Source organism: Ostrinia nubilalis, chromosome 18, assembly GCF_963855985.1.
Source record: "Ostrinia nubilalis chromosome 18, ilOstNubi1.1, whole genome shotgun sequence".
In the NCBI taxonomy this organism is placed as follows: Eukaryota; Metazoa; Arthropoda; class Insecta; order Lepidoptera; family Crambidae; genus Ostrinia; species Ostrinia nubilalis.
In genome coordinates this window covers 13,902,565-13,915,660 of record NC_087105.1, presented here as the reverse complement: position 1 = coordinate 13,915,660, position 13,096 = coordinate 13,902,565, and the positions used below count along the sequence as shown (strand labels likewise).

The following is a 13,096-nucleotide window of genomic DNA, read 5'->3' as shown; positions in this document are numbered from 1 at the left end:
TAACGGTACTGTTACTATGCTATTCTTAAAATCAAACATACGTACAAGTAAGTAATTTGATTTAAGGTCAAAGCTCTAGTTTTTGGTGTGGGCGTACAAGAGTGGTAACGAGGTTTTTTTAGTATTTGAGGTTTACACTCTGCCTATTTTTGTTACCCACACACTATTATTTTGTAGAGTTTTCCTTTTCAGTAGTAGTATAATGCCCGTTTTCACCATCAATCCCTAATATTTTAAGTGACCCCTTTGAAAACAAAATGCCTGTAATGTGTTACCATAGGGGTCACTTAAAAATAGGGATTGATGGTGAAAACGGGCATAAGTTTATTTGAATTGAAATTATGGTTTCTCTTTATTAATTTCTTGAAGCTGAAGTTACTTAGGCTGAGTTGCACCACCTATCTTTAACAAACGTCAAAATCATTCAAAGACAAAGTCAAATAAAAACACCGGTTATCGTTTCTGTTAAAGTAAGTTGGTGCAACACAACCTAAGTCTTCAACACAGGTTTACAAAAGCAACGCCGACTCAATTAAGTATACGCGTATTATGCGGAGGCGTCCGCACCGCAACAGGCCTTTCATAATTACTGGCAGTCAGTAGCAACGTAACGCTACGGTATTAACAGTATTGTAACGCAAAAAAACAATCAAGAAGTAATGCTACGGTATTTATTAGTATTATAAGGCAAAAAAGCTGTCGTCTTTTTGCCGTGTCCGTGGGCATTTATACCCGTGTCCGTGGGCGTATGCGGGTGACAGTATGTACCTACGGTCACTTACGACCACCAAAGATTTTTGCTGAGCGGGCGCCTATTCAGCATATTATGTTTTTATTTATTGTTTGTTATGTTTTTATGTTTTTTTTTTTTATGTACTTACTCTTGCCTTGTATACCTTAATTTATAATTATGCTGAATAAAGACTTTCTTATTCTTATTCTTATTCTTATTCAAAGACAATAGCGAGACAAATGATGGTGATTTTTGTCTTTGTCTTTCATTTGGAAACGAAACTATAGGTTTTTTTGCCAAGGATGCTTGTCATTGTGGCATACCTTTACTTTGCTAATTTCTCGATTGTTTTTTTAGGCTTCAGTGCCCAAAAAGTGGCAAAAGGAATCACTGTGCTACCTTTGTTTCTCTAAAAGTAGGTTTTACTAACTCTTACAAAAAAATCGATAGATAAATCGCTATGGTTTGGTTATGTGACATCTCTATAACTTTCAAACTCGAAACGTCATACGAATCATCTTACGTGAAAAAGACTATAATGCCCTATCAGCCTATCAGTTTATCGAACGTCCTTACAAGATAGAGCTATATCGTACAGCTCGCTATATCAATTTCCATTTGCTATTGTTACATCTAATCACATCTCCAATCACATCTAAACCTCTGAAGGATGTTTGATTGCTATAAGCAACGAATAATAAGTCAGAGTCAAATACGTAGTTTATGACATCCAAAGTGGCCTAAAAATTGACAATACAACCTTATTCCCATTGTAACAAAGACGTGTTGCGAACTTTTTGCCCACTTTGGGTGTCAGGAACTATTTGACGCTGACTACAAGGGAGCTGTTGAAAACGAATATTCGAGGATCCGGTTCAATGATCTCCGTTCTATTCTACTCGTATAAGGCGTATATCTAGCACAGGACTGTATGAAGTTCAAAATAGATGGATAGAGCATGATAAAATTTACTGTAGCTGCCTCAACCTTTGTTTTGTCACCTGTCATCCGCTTTGCACTGGAGAGTCGAACCTTAACTTCGATCGAACTCAATGTTCTTCTGATTAATTTCGTTGCGGGTCTAATGACAGTTTAACTTTTCTCCGGAACAAACTTAACCTACACTGGTTGCGTTTTTATTGGCGGTCAAGCGGTGGGAACAGGAGGTGGGAATAAGTAAGCTGCCTCAAAAATAAAGTTACAATTTCTGTATCTTCTAAGTTAACCAAAGCAACACCAACTCAATTAAGTACATACTGCAGAGGATTCCACCGCAACAGGCCCCCCTTAATTACAACACGCACCGCTCCGCAAAGGGTAGAGTCGGTTTTCAGACGCTAAACCAACCTTTGTAGAGTCTGTGTAAGATGCGTATGGACAGACCATTGAGTTGTTGATTAGACAGACATTTAGAAAACATTATTGCACACTGAAGAGTCAATCGATTTTGAAATTTATTAGATTCTGAAATTATTGTGGATTTAACAAAATCAAAGCAACATAGAGCTAGTAGTAAGACATTCGTCAGTAAATATTGAGTTTTCTGCAGAAAATACCTAACTTTCCAAACGCGTCGTAGGATTTTTTTAGGTCTAGAGCTTTTTGATTTAACTTGCTACTCCATTAGAAACAAACTGGTAAAACAATTATGAAACCTTAAACATTCTGCACTCTACCTAATAAACTTAAAATATTCAGTCATTTTTCTTCATGCAAGATGCTGTGTATGTTTTATTTCTAATAAACAAACCGCCACTTTAGCCGTACAAGTCACAACTCCTTGCAACGCTCTGTACGCTCTAAGTTGTGTACGAATTCTTGCGATTCCTCATTTAAACCTCAAACGGTTAATTTTATGTACTAAACTTACTCTGCATAATATCAAAGCGTGCGTGCCGCATTTGACCGTTTTAACCGCGGCCACAGCAAATAATAATGAGCCAGTTTAATTCACATTTTCTAGAAAAGGCTGTCATCACATATATTATAACTTTACTATGTTTGACGAGCATCCATAATATTAGAAAAACTGAAAACCACGATATACTTCTTTGTAACAAACTACTAAAAAGTGGAGCGTGTTCTCAATATTTTTATCTGTTGATTTAAAAATGAAAGATTCCATCTACTCATTTTATAGCTATGCTTACAGTGCTCAGCAGATTAATTTTCATTGAAGGTGCTTTTATTAAAGTACAGTTCAAAAGTTGGGCAAAAAAGTACAAAAGTGGGGGAGACCTTTGTCCAGCAGTGGACGTCAATTGGCTGAAACGAACGAACGAAAGACAGTTTAAAAGTAATGAAGGGTATGTTAAGCTAGCTACTGTCGTTACTCGCTGCAATAGTTTTCATAGTGGTGTGGCTGATCTCCCACAGGCTTTGTCACAAGTTAGGGTGTCAAGAGGCTCGAGCGCGCCTTAGTGCGTGGACGTAATTAAGGCACGCCCTATTATGGCACCCGCCTTCCGCAGTTTTACGTTAGGGCGCCTTTAATGCAATGCCCCAATGGCTTCTATTTGGTTCATGAATATTACTTTTAATCTTTAGTTTCATAGCATGCTGAAAAGTATGCCTTGAAAGAAGTGAACAGAGTTTAGTTTTGAGGTATACGTTTAATGTTCCGATCGATGACCGCAATGATCAAAACGAATACAAAGGCTTTGTATAATAAATCAAAATATTTTTTGATGTCGAGTAGACTAGTAAATTCTTTGTGGCATACAGCTGGTATCGCGGCGCGTTCACACAGGATTCGTCATTAACGGTTCGTCAAAACAGATGAATTGTCCTGGTGTGAAAGGTCACTGACTCACTCACTCATCACGAAATCTTAGAAACTACAAGTGCTTAGGAGTCTCAAATTTTGCATGGGGGTTCCTTTTGGAACGGAAGTGCTCTCTAAGACGGTATTTTGCAAAATTCAAACCCTAAGGGGGTAAAATGGAATCCACGTGTACGAAGTCGCGGGCGGCCGTTAGTAGGTACTCGTACTTACTAAATATTTATCTCAAGCAAAAGTGAAGTGGTCATGGTTTCATCACAAAAACTGTAAAATCCTAACTGTCAAACTTGTCAAACCTGTCAAACTAAACAATCAATCTTTTATTCGAGAGTAACTTTTCAATATTTTAGTTTAAAATGTATTCTCGCTACAGCAACCATTGCTATGCATTTTGACACATTTCAGGGTTCCGTACGATTGGGTTTTCATATCTAACAAATAAAGGGAAAATGTTAAGATAGTAAATATAATCATTTGTTTTACTTTTCTACTATTGCAGACTTACTTTCTGTGATGCGATGGGGGGACGCGTAGTTCAATAAAGTAATGAAAATTAAGTCTATTTCAAGATTACGTTACGGAAACCTTCGTTCAAGATCCGAGGCAGTCTTGGCCGATTTTTATAAATAGAAATCATTATCTTCTCTTTTTATCACTATCATAATATAAAGCTCTTTGTGTCTTGCCAGATTATATGTTTGTCATCGAATTAGGAAACTAATTTTAACACAGACTGATCAAACAGAGAAAGTCAATTAAGGATGAGATATTTCAAAAATAAATTGAAAGCACAAACGTTTGGTGGAGTTTATATTCATTTCATAAAGGCGAACATTTTGTTTTCAACATTTTCTGCTTTGGTGTTGAGATGAAAATACTTTGTTTTTAAAACGTATTTATAAACAAAGGATTAACAGATTGAAAGTATATTTTTTAAGTAAGCGGCTTATAGATTGTAAAAAAAATTAGTAAATAATCCCAGAGGTTTATATTTAGGTACATTTTTTCATAAACTTAGTAGAATGATGATGATCATGATTTACTCATTTTGTCTTAGTACACTAGATGACATACAAGACTGATTCATCCAGTGTCTAGTAGCTCAGATGGAAGAGCAGGGCCCGGCAAGCAAAAGGTCGTGGGTTATATTTCCGATTTAGGCAGTTCGATTTTTTCAAGTCATTTATAATTTAAGTTTGAGGTACGCTAAGAAATTTTAAAAACCATACAGGCCTTGTTTATAATTGCACTGAAAAAGATACTCTAAAGTACGGAATACGAGTAACAGTGGTCTCAAGGCAAGAAGGTTCTGGCTGAAAACACCCCAGCTTGTGTACAAAAATATAATTCTGTTGCCCTTCTTAAATAAAGACCTGACTCTGCTGATATTTTAATCCAAAGCATTGTTCGGAGGTACTGTAACCAAATCCGTAAGAATTACGATAAAACACCCACCTTTAAAAATATTAGGCACAATTTCCATAATGGGCAACACAGAATACTCCCGTAGAGCCCTTTAGAGGGCCAAAGGGACGTCTGATAATGCCCTCTCCATTTACAGAGGGCTGGGCCCTCTGTAGATAACGACGAGATTACTCTATGGCACAATGATCGTTCTATAAACTCGCCATCGTTGCCTTTGATGCTAAATTGCGGGCATAAGGTTTTTCTAATTCAATTATTTGGAGACTCTGTTCGAGAATAGGGTACTTATTCTGTTCTTATTTTAATGGAAACAAAATAATACCAACATTTGTGTATTAGATTTTTTTTCTTTTTTTTTTATATCTCCAACGAAATTTTATGATAAAAAAACATACGGGTCGAATTGAGAACCTCCTCCTTTTTTTGAAGTCGGTTGAAAATTATATAGTATAATATGTTTTTATATTAAATTCAAATACCTACTCAAGATTATGAAATCTGCTTGTGTATTAGACCAATCTTTTCGATATGGTTGGTCTTACCTTGGTGTGAGCTTTAGACATTATTGTAAGTTCTTTTATACATATGTAAAATATTGTATGATAAAAACCAGTCACTATGGAAAATCGGATTAAGTCATATAGAATGTTTCTACCGAAAAGGCAATGATCCGAGCACGTATCATAAAAAAAACAAACGCTGGCGAACTGATAAAATATTGCATAGAATCATTGGATGCTATGGATCCCTGGAGATCCATTAGAGGTTTACTTTCGCACAATAAGCGGTTTATGTTAAACGATGATAATATCAGCAAGTTTCAGATATTTACCAGACAAAAGTACTACCGTATTTGAAACGAGATCCCTGGACACAATACATTAAAGCCAATAAAAATACCCCTGTCTTCGCCTCAGACAATCAGCATCAAACGAGTCTAATCCCTTTGCGCTATTACTTATCGTATCACTTTTAGCAGCAGCCCTTATCGCCTACTGCAAACGTCCACACTATTATTCAGTGGGGATAAGCCCACTTTGAAACAAGATACAATACAAAAGGGTCCCCATCAAAATTCGGCGCCCGTCAGAACCCCTTATTTATCATTTTCCGCAGAATTTTCACTCAAAGGGACATATTAAGGTGCCCGTACAAGTGTTAGTGCAAAGCGATAAAAATAGACCTTTAGAAAGTATATGTACCTATAATACGAGTTTATTAACATACGGATCCCTTGAAGGTGTATTTCGAAGAATGCGGAGTGCGTTCACCTATGTTTTTTGCGATGGAGCTGATGATGCGGGCATTTTTTTGGAATTTCTTGGATCTTGTACTTAAAAAGGTTACCTTGGTTTGAGTATAATCATCACAGTATTTATAGAAAATATTGAAGAAGACCACCTTATTTTTTGAAGTACATAAGTGCCAGCTGACAAATTACATTCCTAACTCAATAAGTTAATGATATTAACGCTAATCCGCAATCGAATTCCAGCTTAGTCACTTAAACTTAGATCAAGCCGTGTCGTCAAGTGATTTCCCAAATGATAGATCAAGAAGTAGGCAAGATAGACTTCAGGTCTACGAATTCATTTGTATACTCAAAAAGGCAATACAAACTACAGTAGTCAACCTCCCACCGCCTTCCGCTTACAACTCGACGCGTTGACCCCGTACAACGCCCGAATACGGTTTTCCAGCCGTTTACCGTACAAGAAAATATAAGAGCTTTTATAGTTCATTTTTACAAGAATATCATCTTCTCTCGAAAGGTGGCCAGAACGTTTTATGACGTTTAGGACCTGTTATGACTACCGGATCAAATTGCTTTTGATAAAAACAACAACGGAAAGAATATAAATGTGATACAGAGCGGTTGAGGTCGGTTGTTAACAGGGGCCATTTGGGAGTTAACTATGTTATTTGGAAGACTAGGTTTCGACTTTCATTTTGGGCTTTATTGCTGTAGACATTATTTCGTATTGGGGTCTTTTAGAACGACTATCAGCAACTGAATTGAAATTTAGAACTGAAATTTAGAATAATTTTATCATAAGAATTATTTCTTTCAGACACCAAAATTATACAATAAATAAAAAAAAGTTGTGTGGCGGTTGATAAGTGGATGTTTCTTAAACGTTTTTAAAAGAAAATATAAAAATACTTAATTTAAAAATTTATAATACCAATTGAAAACTAAAACTTACACCATGCTAAATACTGCCACTGAACTTAGCAGTTCAACTACCAATTTCATCAATACCCACAGTAATTGGAGACTGAATAAAATTCGGCTGGCCTGATAAGCAAAACCGGGTGCATTTAAGTAACACTAGAAAATACTCTACAGTCCAACTAAAGCTGAGGCCGATCCCTAGCGTCCGAATTTAAAACTAACCCAATGCTAAAAAAACGCCCACGAACTCAGCAGTGCAACTTCCAATTCCACCATCCACAGTAATAATTGAGAGTGAATAAAATTTAGCTACTCTGATAAGCAGAATAAAGCGCTGCCCGCACTGAGCCTAATGGCGCACTTATACTATGCGAGAACTTCATCGATTCAGATAGTGTGAACACACAGTTCAGTTTGTTTCGCCGTGCATCGCCCATACTTCCATGCGCGTGTACGCACGTGTGTTCATCAAGTTTGTCCAAAGTGTAACTGCGCCGTAACACCAGAAAATACAGTCAACAATGCTCCATAGTCCAAGTAAAGCCACGGCTGAGTCCTAGTCCTCTACACCCATTTTCATGCTACGTGCTCATCTTCATCATCATCATCATTTCAGTCATAAGAAGTCCACTGCTGTCACACTGTCCTACGCTGATTATCCGGTACGTGGCCACCACCCCAGAATCTTGCTGCCCCATCGGCCGTCAGTTCTGCGAACTATGTACCCTGCCCTTAAAAACACCACCTGCCAATTACCCATAGTAATTGGAGACCAAATAAAATTTGGGTACCCTGATAAGCAAATGAAGCGCTTTGCCTAACACCAGAAAATACTGCACAGCCCGAGTAAAGTCGCGGTCAAGCGTTTATCGCCATCGAATTTAGCAATGCAACTACCAGTTCCACCAATTCCTATCAGTGTCTACCTACAGTATTTTTTAAACAGTTGGAAAGCTAAATAATTATGTCTGTTACGAGTGAGTTCACCACAATAGTTCAGCAGCGCGGCGGGGGTTTGATCCCAACACGGGTTATCCCGTTACCGACTCCATTTGCATTAGGCTATTACCGCAGTAATTGGATACTGAGTCAAATTTGGCTACCCTGACAAGCAAAAAGGGTGCATTTAGTGTTAGACTACAAAATACTCTTTTAAATAAAACGCGCTTTATTTGGACTGTATTCCAAGCAAAGCCGGGGCCCATCCTTAGTCCCTACACGCCTCTGGCAACCACCCAACCCACGCCGCGTGCTGCATATCGATATACGCCGCAATTTTTGTACGCCAGGCACATAGGAAGCTTTTAGTATTACGCTCTATCGGCCTATTTTTAAGACTTAATATTTCATTTGGCCATAAATAATGTTATTAAATTAACTAAATTGAAAAGGAGCAAAACGGTGTATTGGTCTGTACAGACATTGATATTTAAGTTTAATCTAGCGGCCGCCCGCGACTTCGTACGCGTGGATCCCGTTTTACCCCCTTAGGGGTGGAGTTTCGTAAAAAAATCATTCTTAGCGGATGCCTACATCATCTACCTGCATGCCAAATTTCAGCCCGATCCGTCCAGTGGTTTGGGCTGTGTGTTGATACATCACTATGTCAGTCAGTCAGTCAGTCAGTAACCTTTGAGTTATATATATTTAGATAAGCGAGGAGATTCGTGATCGTAACCATCAGCTCCCAATTTAGTCAGCGACATTATGGTCAAAATTTATAAAACTAGGTAACTGATAGTGCCTAAATTTCATAGTCGTTTCATTACGTGGCATTTTCCCTCATGGTCATGGTATAATATAATTTATAAGAACCAATCAAAAGATCCAAAAAAACATAAAAGGAGATAATAAGCCCGTCTCATTTGACAAATTAATCAACAGCCCATTGGGAGTCAACTTTCGTGGAAGTGTAATTAACAAGCTCATAAATGTCAAACGACACGTTCAATGAGGGCTATCGTTTTTATACTTAACAGTTGGCACCCCTGGCGATTGACAGGACCTTACTCTACAGTGGCGCCATCTTGATGAGTGCAAATGCGATAGTCCTCCTACCACTTTAGCGCACCAGTTGGTGCCACTGTCTTCGCTACTAGCAAGTGACAGGACCTTACTCTACAGTGGCGCTAACTGGTGAGCGCTAAAACGATAGCCCTCATTCTTTCTATTAATAAAGAATTACACGTAGGCGAAGCCACGGGCAAGAGATCACATTAAAAATCTAACTGAAGGTAAGTATAGACTGGAGCATTTCTATGTAATGTAGAGCGAACATACGCGAATGGCGAATGGTACAATACAAGTAAAATGTATGACACTTGGTTCGTAACACTAAGGCTGAGTTGCACCACCTAACTTTGACCGTAACTATGACGATAACCGGTGTTATTTGCATGGAGTTTGACAGATTTTTTTAAGTTTGTCAAAGTTAAAGTAAGATGGTGCAACCCAGCCTAAGACTTTTCGTTGTTCTGTTACAAGTAAATGATCTATTCTATACCCACCTTAAGGCTTCGTGTGTTTAAACTAGGGGTAAGGGTAAACATGAATCCTACGCAAACAAATATTTTGACGTCTCATGGCGCTTCATTTACGGGAAACAACTGTACGATGTGTACACTGAATGTTAGCGAGAATTAAGAACGTTTTGTTAGTGCTGCCGAAAAACCTATCGTGTATCGATGTGTGATAAGTAAGGCTGAATAAACAGGCTCTTCGCGATTTACATCATCATCATCATCATCTCAGCCACAGGACGTCCACTGCTGAACATAGGCCTCCCCCAATGCTTTCCATGTTACCCGGTTGGTAGCGGTTACGTCCAGCGCTTTCCTGCTACCTTTATGATGTCGCGGTTTACTGTAAACCGCTTACATGCTAACATAAAATGATAAATAAAAATAAACTCTTGACACAACCTTTGAATTTGTTTGGGCGACTTTCGAACGCATTACTTACCAGATGGTTTTCTCTCCATTACATTTCTCTACCATAATTTGGTATCAATCATTTTCGGTTAGGTAGATACCTACATAATATACCATTGATCGTTATTATCAACGCTTTAATATTGGTTTAAAAATACAATCAGTAGTGACACTATACTACCTACGTTATTGAATAATCGATACTAAAGTTTTGCAACACTTATTCGCGCCCAAGGCCGAGACCCCAGCACACAAAACACCTTACATTAACTTGATTAATCAGTGGAAATAGAAAGATAATATCATTAGCTACAGTAGGTACACTTTGTTTTGGAATACCTGTCTTTGATCAACCTAATATTCGCATTTTGTATTATCAGGGTAAGATTATCACACAGATTTTCCATACTTATACATTAAGCATGTGTATAGACAAAAGTAAGTACTTATGTAAAATGTAATCTATTGTCATTGAACCGAAAATTTTGCCTCGATTAAAACTTATGTCCTACTTTTTGCCTCAAGTCCTAGAGTTCATGAAAATACCTGAGACTGCTTCCAGTACAAAATTTGGATAGAACGAATATAGAAAATCCACTTGTAAGGTGAAAGTGAGCCCACTGTGCCCTATCCTGTACATTCGTATTCGATTTTCTATTAAAAAAAGAAGCATTTGTGAGTATCACAGATCAAACTTAACAGACTGAACAGAAACTGAAAAAATGTAACAGAATCAGAAAATTTGATGGTGATAAATAAATATCAAAATAATATTTTTTCCTTTCGACGATTTCCTTTAATTTTCAAGTAAAGGCCTTTTATGATTTAATCACGTAAAAGATATAATACATTAGTGATGGGCTGAGTTACGAGCACTAGCCCTAAAATACAGACCAAAAACAACAAACCAGCACACCGCAACCTAAATACCTAAAGGGTACCGCTTGGTTCCATAGACATCAATTACCAAAACTATCTGCGTAATTACAAAATCCACTACAAATTGCAGAGTATAAACGATTCTATACATTCAGGCATTTGTGTGAGAAACTATAGACTGAAAGGTTTTAGTGCTGGAATGATAAAGGTTTTCAAATAGATAATGGGATTTAGTCCGAGAGACTAAATTAAATTAGCATGTACCTTTGTTGTTGGCCCGTTTATTAGTGGATCCGAATGGTAGTCTGGTTTCGTGATGAATGGAACTATTGAAGATAGGATTCGAATTAACTAGAAGTGCTCGTTGGTATTGAAATGGAGATACAAACTAGGTTTACTTAAGATTTTGCAGTTACGTAACTTATACCCAAGTAAGATACTAACGCCCGCATTCATAAACATTACTGAGAAATCTCACATTGCGCGTGGATGCACAGGGTGACACATGCACCAATCACAGAGCTCTATTAAACGCTGCGCGTTTGATTTGCTGCCAAAATGAAAAAAAAAAATTCGTGATAAGAATGAGCAAGAAAACCTTGTTGACATAAAATTCCTACAAAAATCTATGTTGACGATAAAAGCAAATCTCGAAAACTTTCATCTCGAAATCACTCGTAAATCCAATATTATTGCAGCAACGTATATTTATTGGCAATTGTGGTTACCCTTCAACCTATATTTCATAGCTGGGGGCAACTGAACTAAATTTGGCCTACCGGAATAAATTATGTGTACGTCATAAGGCACTGTGTACATGCGAACATGTTTTGGCGAATAAACTGTGAATAGATGTATCAAGTGGCAGTGGGCGGGGCATATAGCTCGTAGAGATGTTGGCCGTTGGGGCAGAAAAGTTCTCGAGTGGCGACCACTGGCTGGAAGACGTAACGTGGGCAGTCCTCCTACTAGGTGGTCCGACGATCTGGTGAAGGTCGCGGGAAGAGCCTGGATGCGGGCGGCGCAGAACCGTTTATTATGGAAAACCTTGGGGGAGGCCTTTGTCCAGCAGTGGACGTCATTTGGCTGAAACGCTTTGTATTCGTTCGCTTGTTCGTTTCGTCTACTGCTGGACAAAGGCTTTTCTCAAGGATTTACATAACGACCGGTCCTACGCTGCGCTCAGGTACTTCCCGCGACATTCACCTGATACTTTGTATTAAAATAATATTAAATAAACTAAACATATTGAGTAAAGTAGACAGATGTCAGGCCGCTACCAATCGATCAACATGGAAAGCATTGGGGGAGGCCTATGTTCAGCAGTGGACGTCCTATCAATGGCTGAAATGATGATCATGATGATGATGAGACAGATGTAGTCTGCAACTTACAATCCGTGGGATTCTTATCATTCCTAATCTACATAGAACAGCAAATGGTAACTGTGTATAAAATCCAAATTTTAAATCATTCATCGGTATTCATAAAGCATCATCAACTCATCAATAAATTAATAAGAATTGCGAGAGCCTAAAGTATCTTCAGTTTGAACTGTGCCTTAACCAACAATAGGTTTGGTACAATCGAATTTGCCAATAACAGCGTTATTACGTGGAATGACAATATCTACTACAATATTTATGATACGATAATGGCAAGAAAAATGTCTTTACCTACTTCTGTATTGAGTATTAGTGAATGTTTTCGTATGGCGATTATTCAATGCGTAAATACAAAACCTAAACCAAATCAAGAAGTGTTGGACGTTCAAAATTTTAAAAACTTACTAGGTACTTTAATATGACAAGAGGTGGCGCTAAACAGACCAAAGGAGGCCAAGACTCACTTTGGGTCGCTCCGTCAGCTTTGTTAGGTAGTGGTTACTTTTGTGTTCAAAACAATATTGATAAAAGTCATAAGCGCCATTTTTAAATCAAAATATCATTTTTTAATCAAAGGTCTGACTGACTGACTGACTGACTGACATAGTGATCTATCAACTCACAGCCCAAACCACTGGACGGATCGGGCTGAATAATTTGGCATGCAGGTAGATGTTATGACGTAGGCATCCGCTAAGAAAGGATTTTACGAAACTCCACCCCTAAGGGGGTAAAACGGGATCCACGCGTACGAAGTCGCGGGCGGCTGCTAGTTAAATCATATAA

At 38.0% G+C, this 13,096-nt stretch overlaps 1 long non-coding RNA gene across 1 annotated transcript in view; it reads right to left on the bottom strand.

The window, feature by feature from the left end:
* Positions 1 to 13,096, bottom strand: part of LOC135080784 (uncharacterized) — a 161,517-nt gene that overhangs the window by 116,365 nt on the left and 32,056 nt on the right. The gene's annotated exons all lie outside the window — the stretch shown is intronic.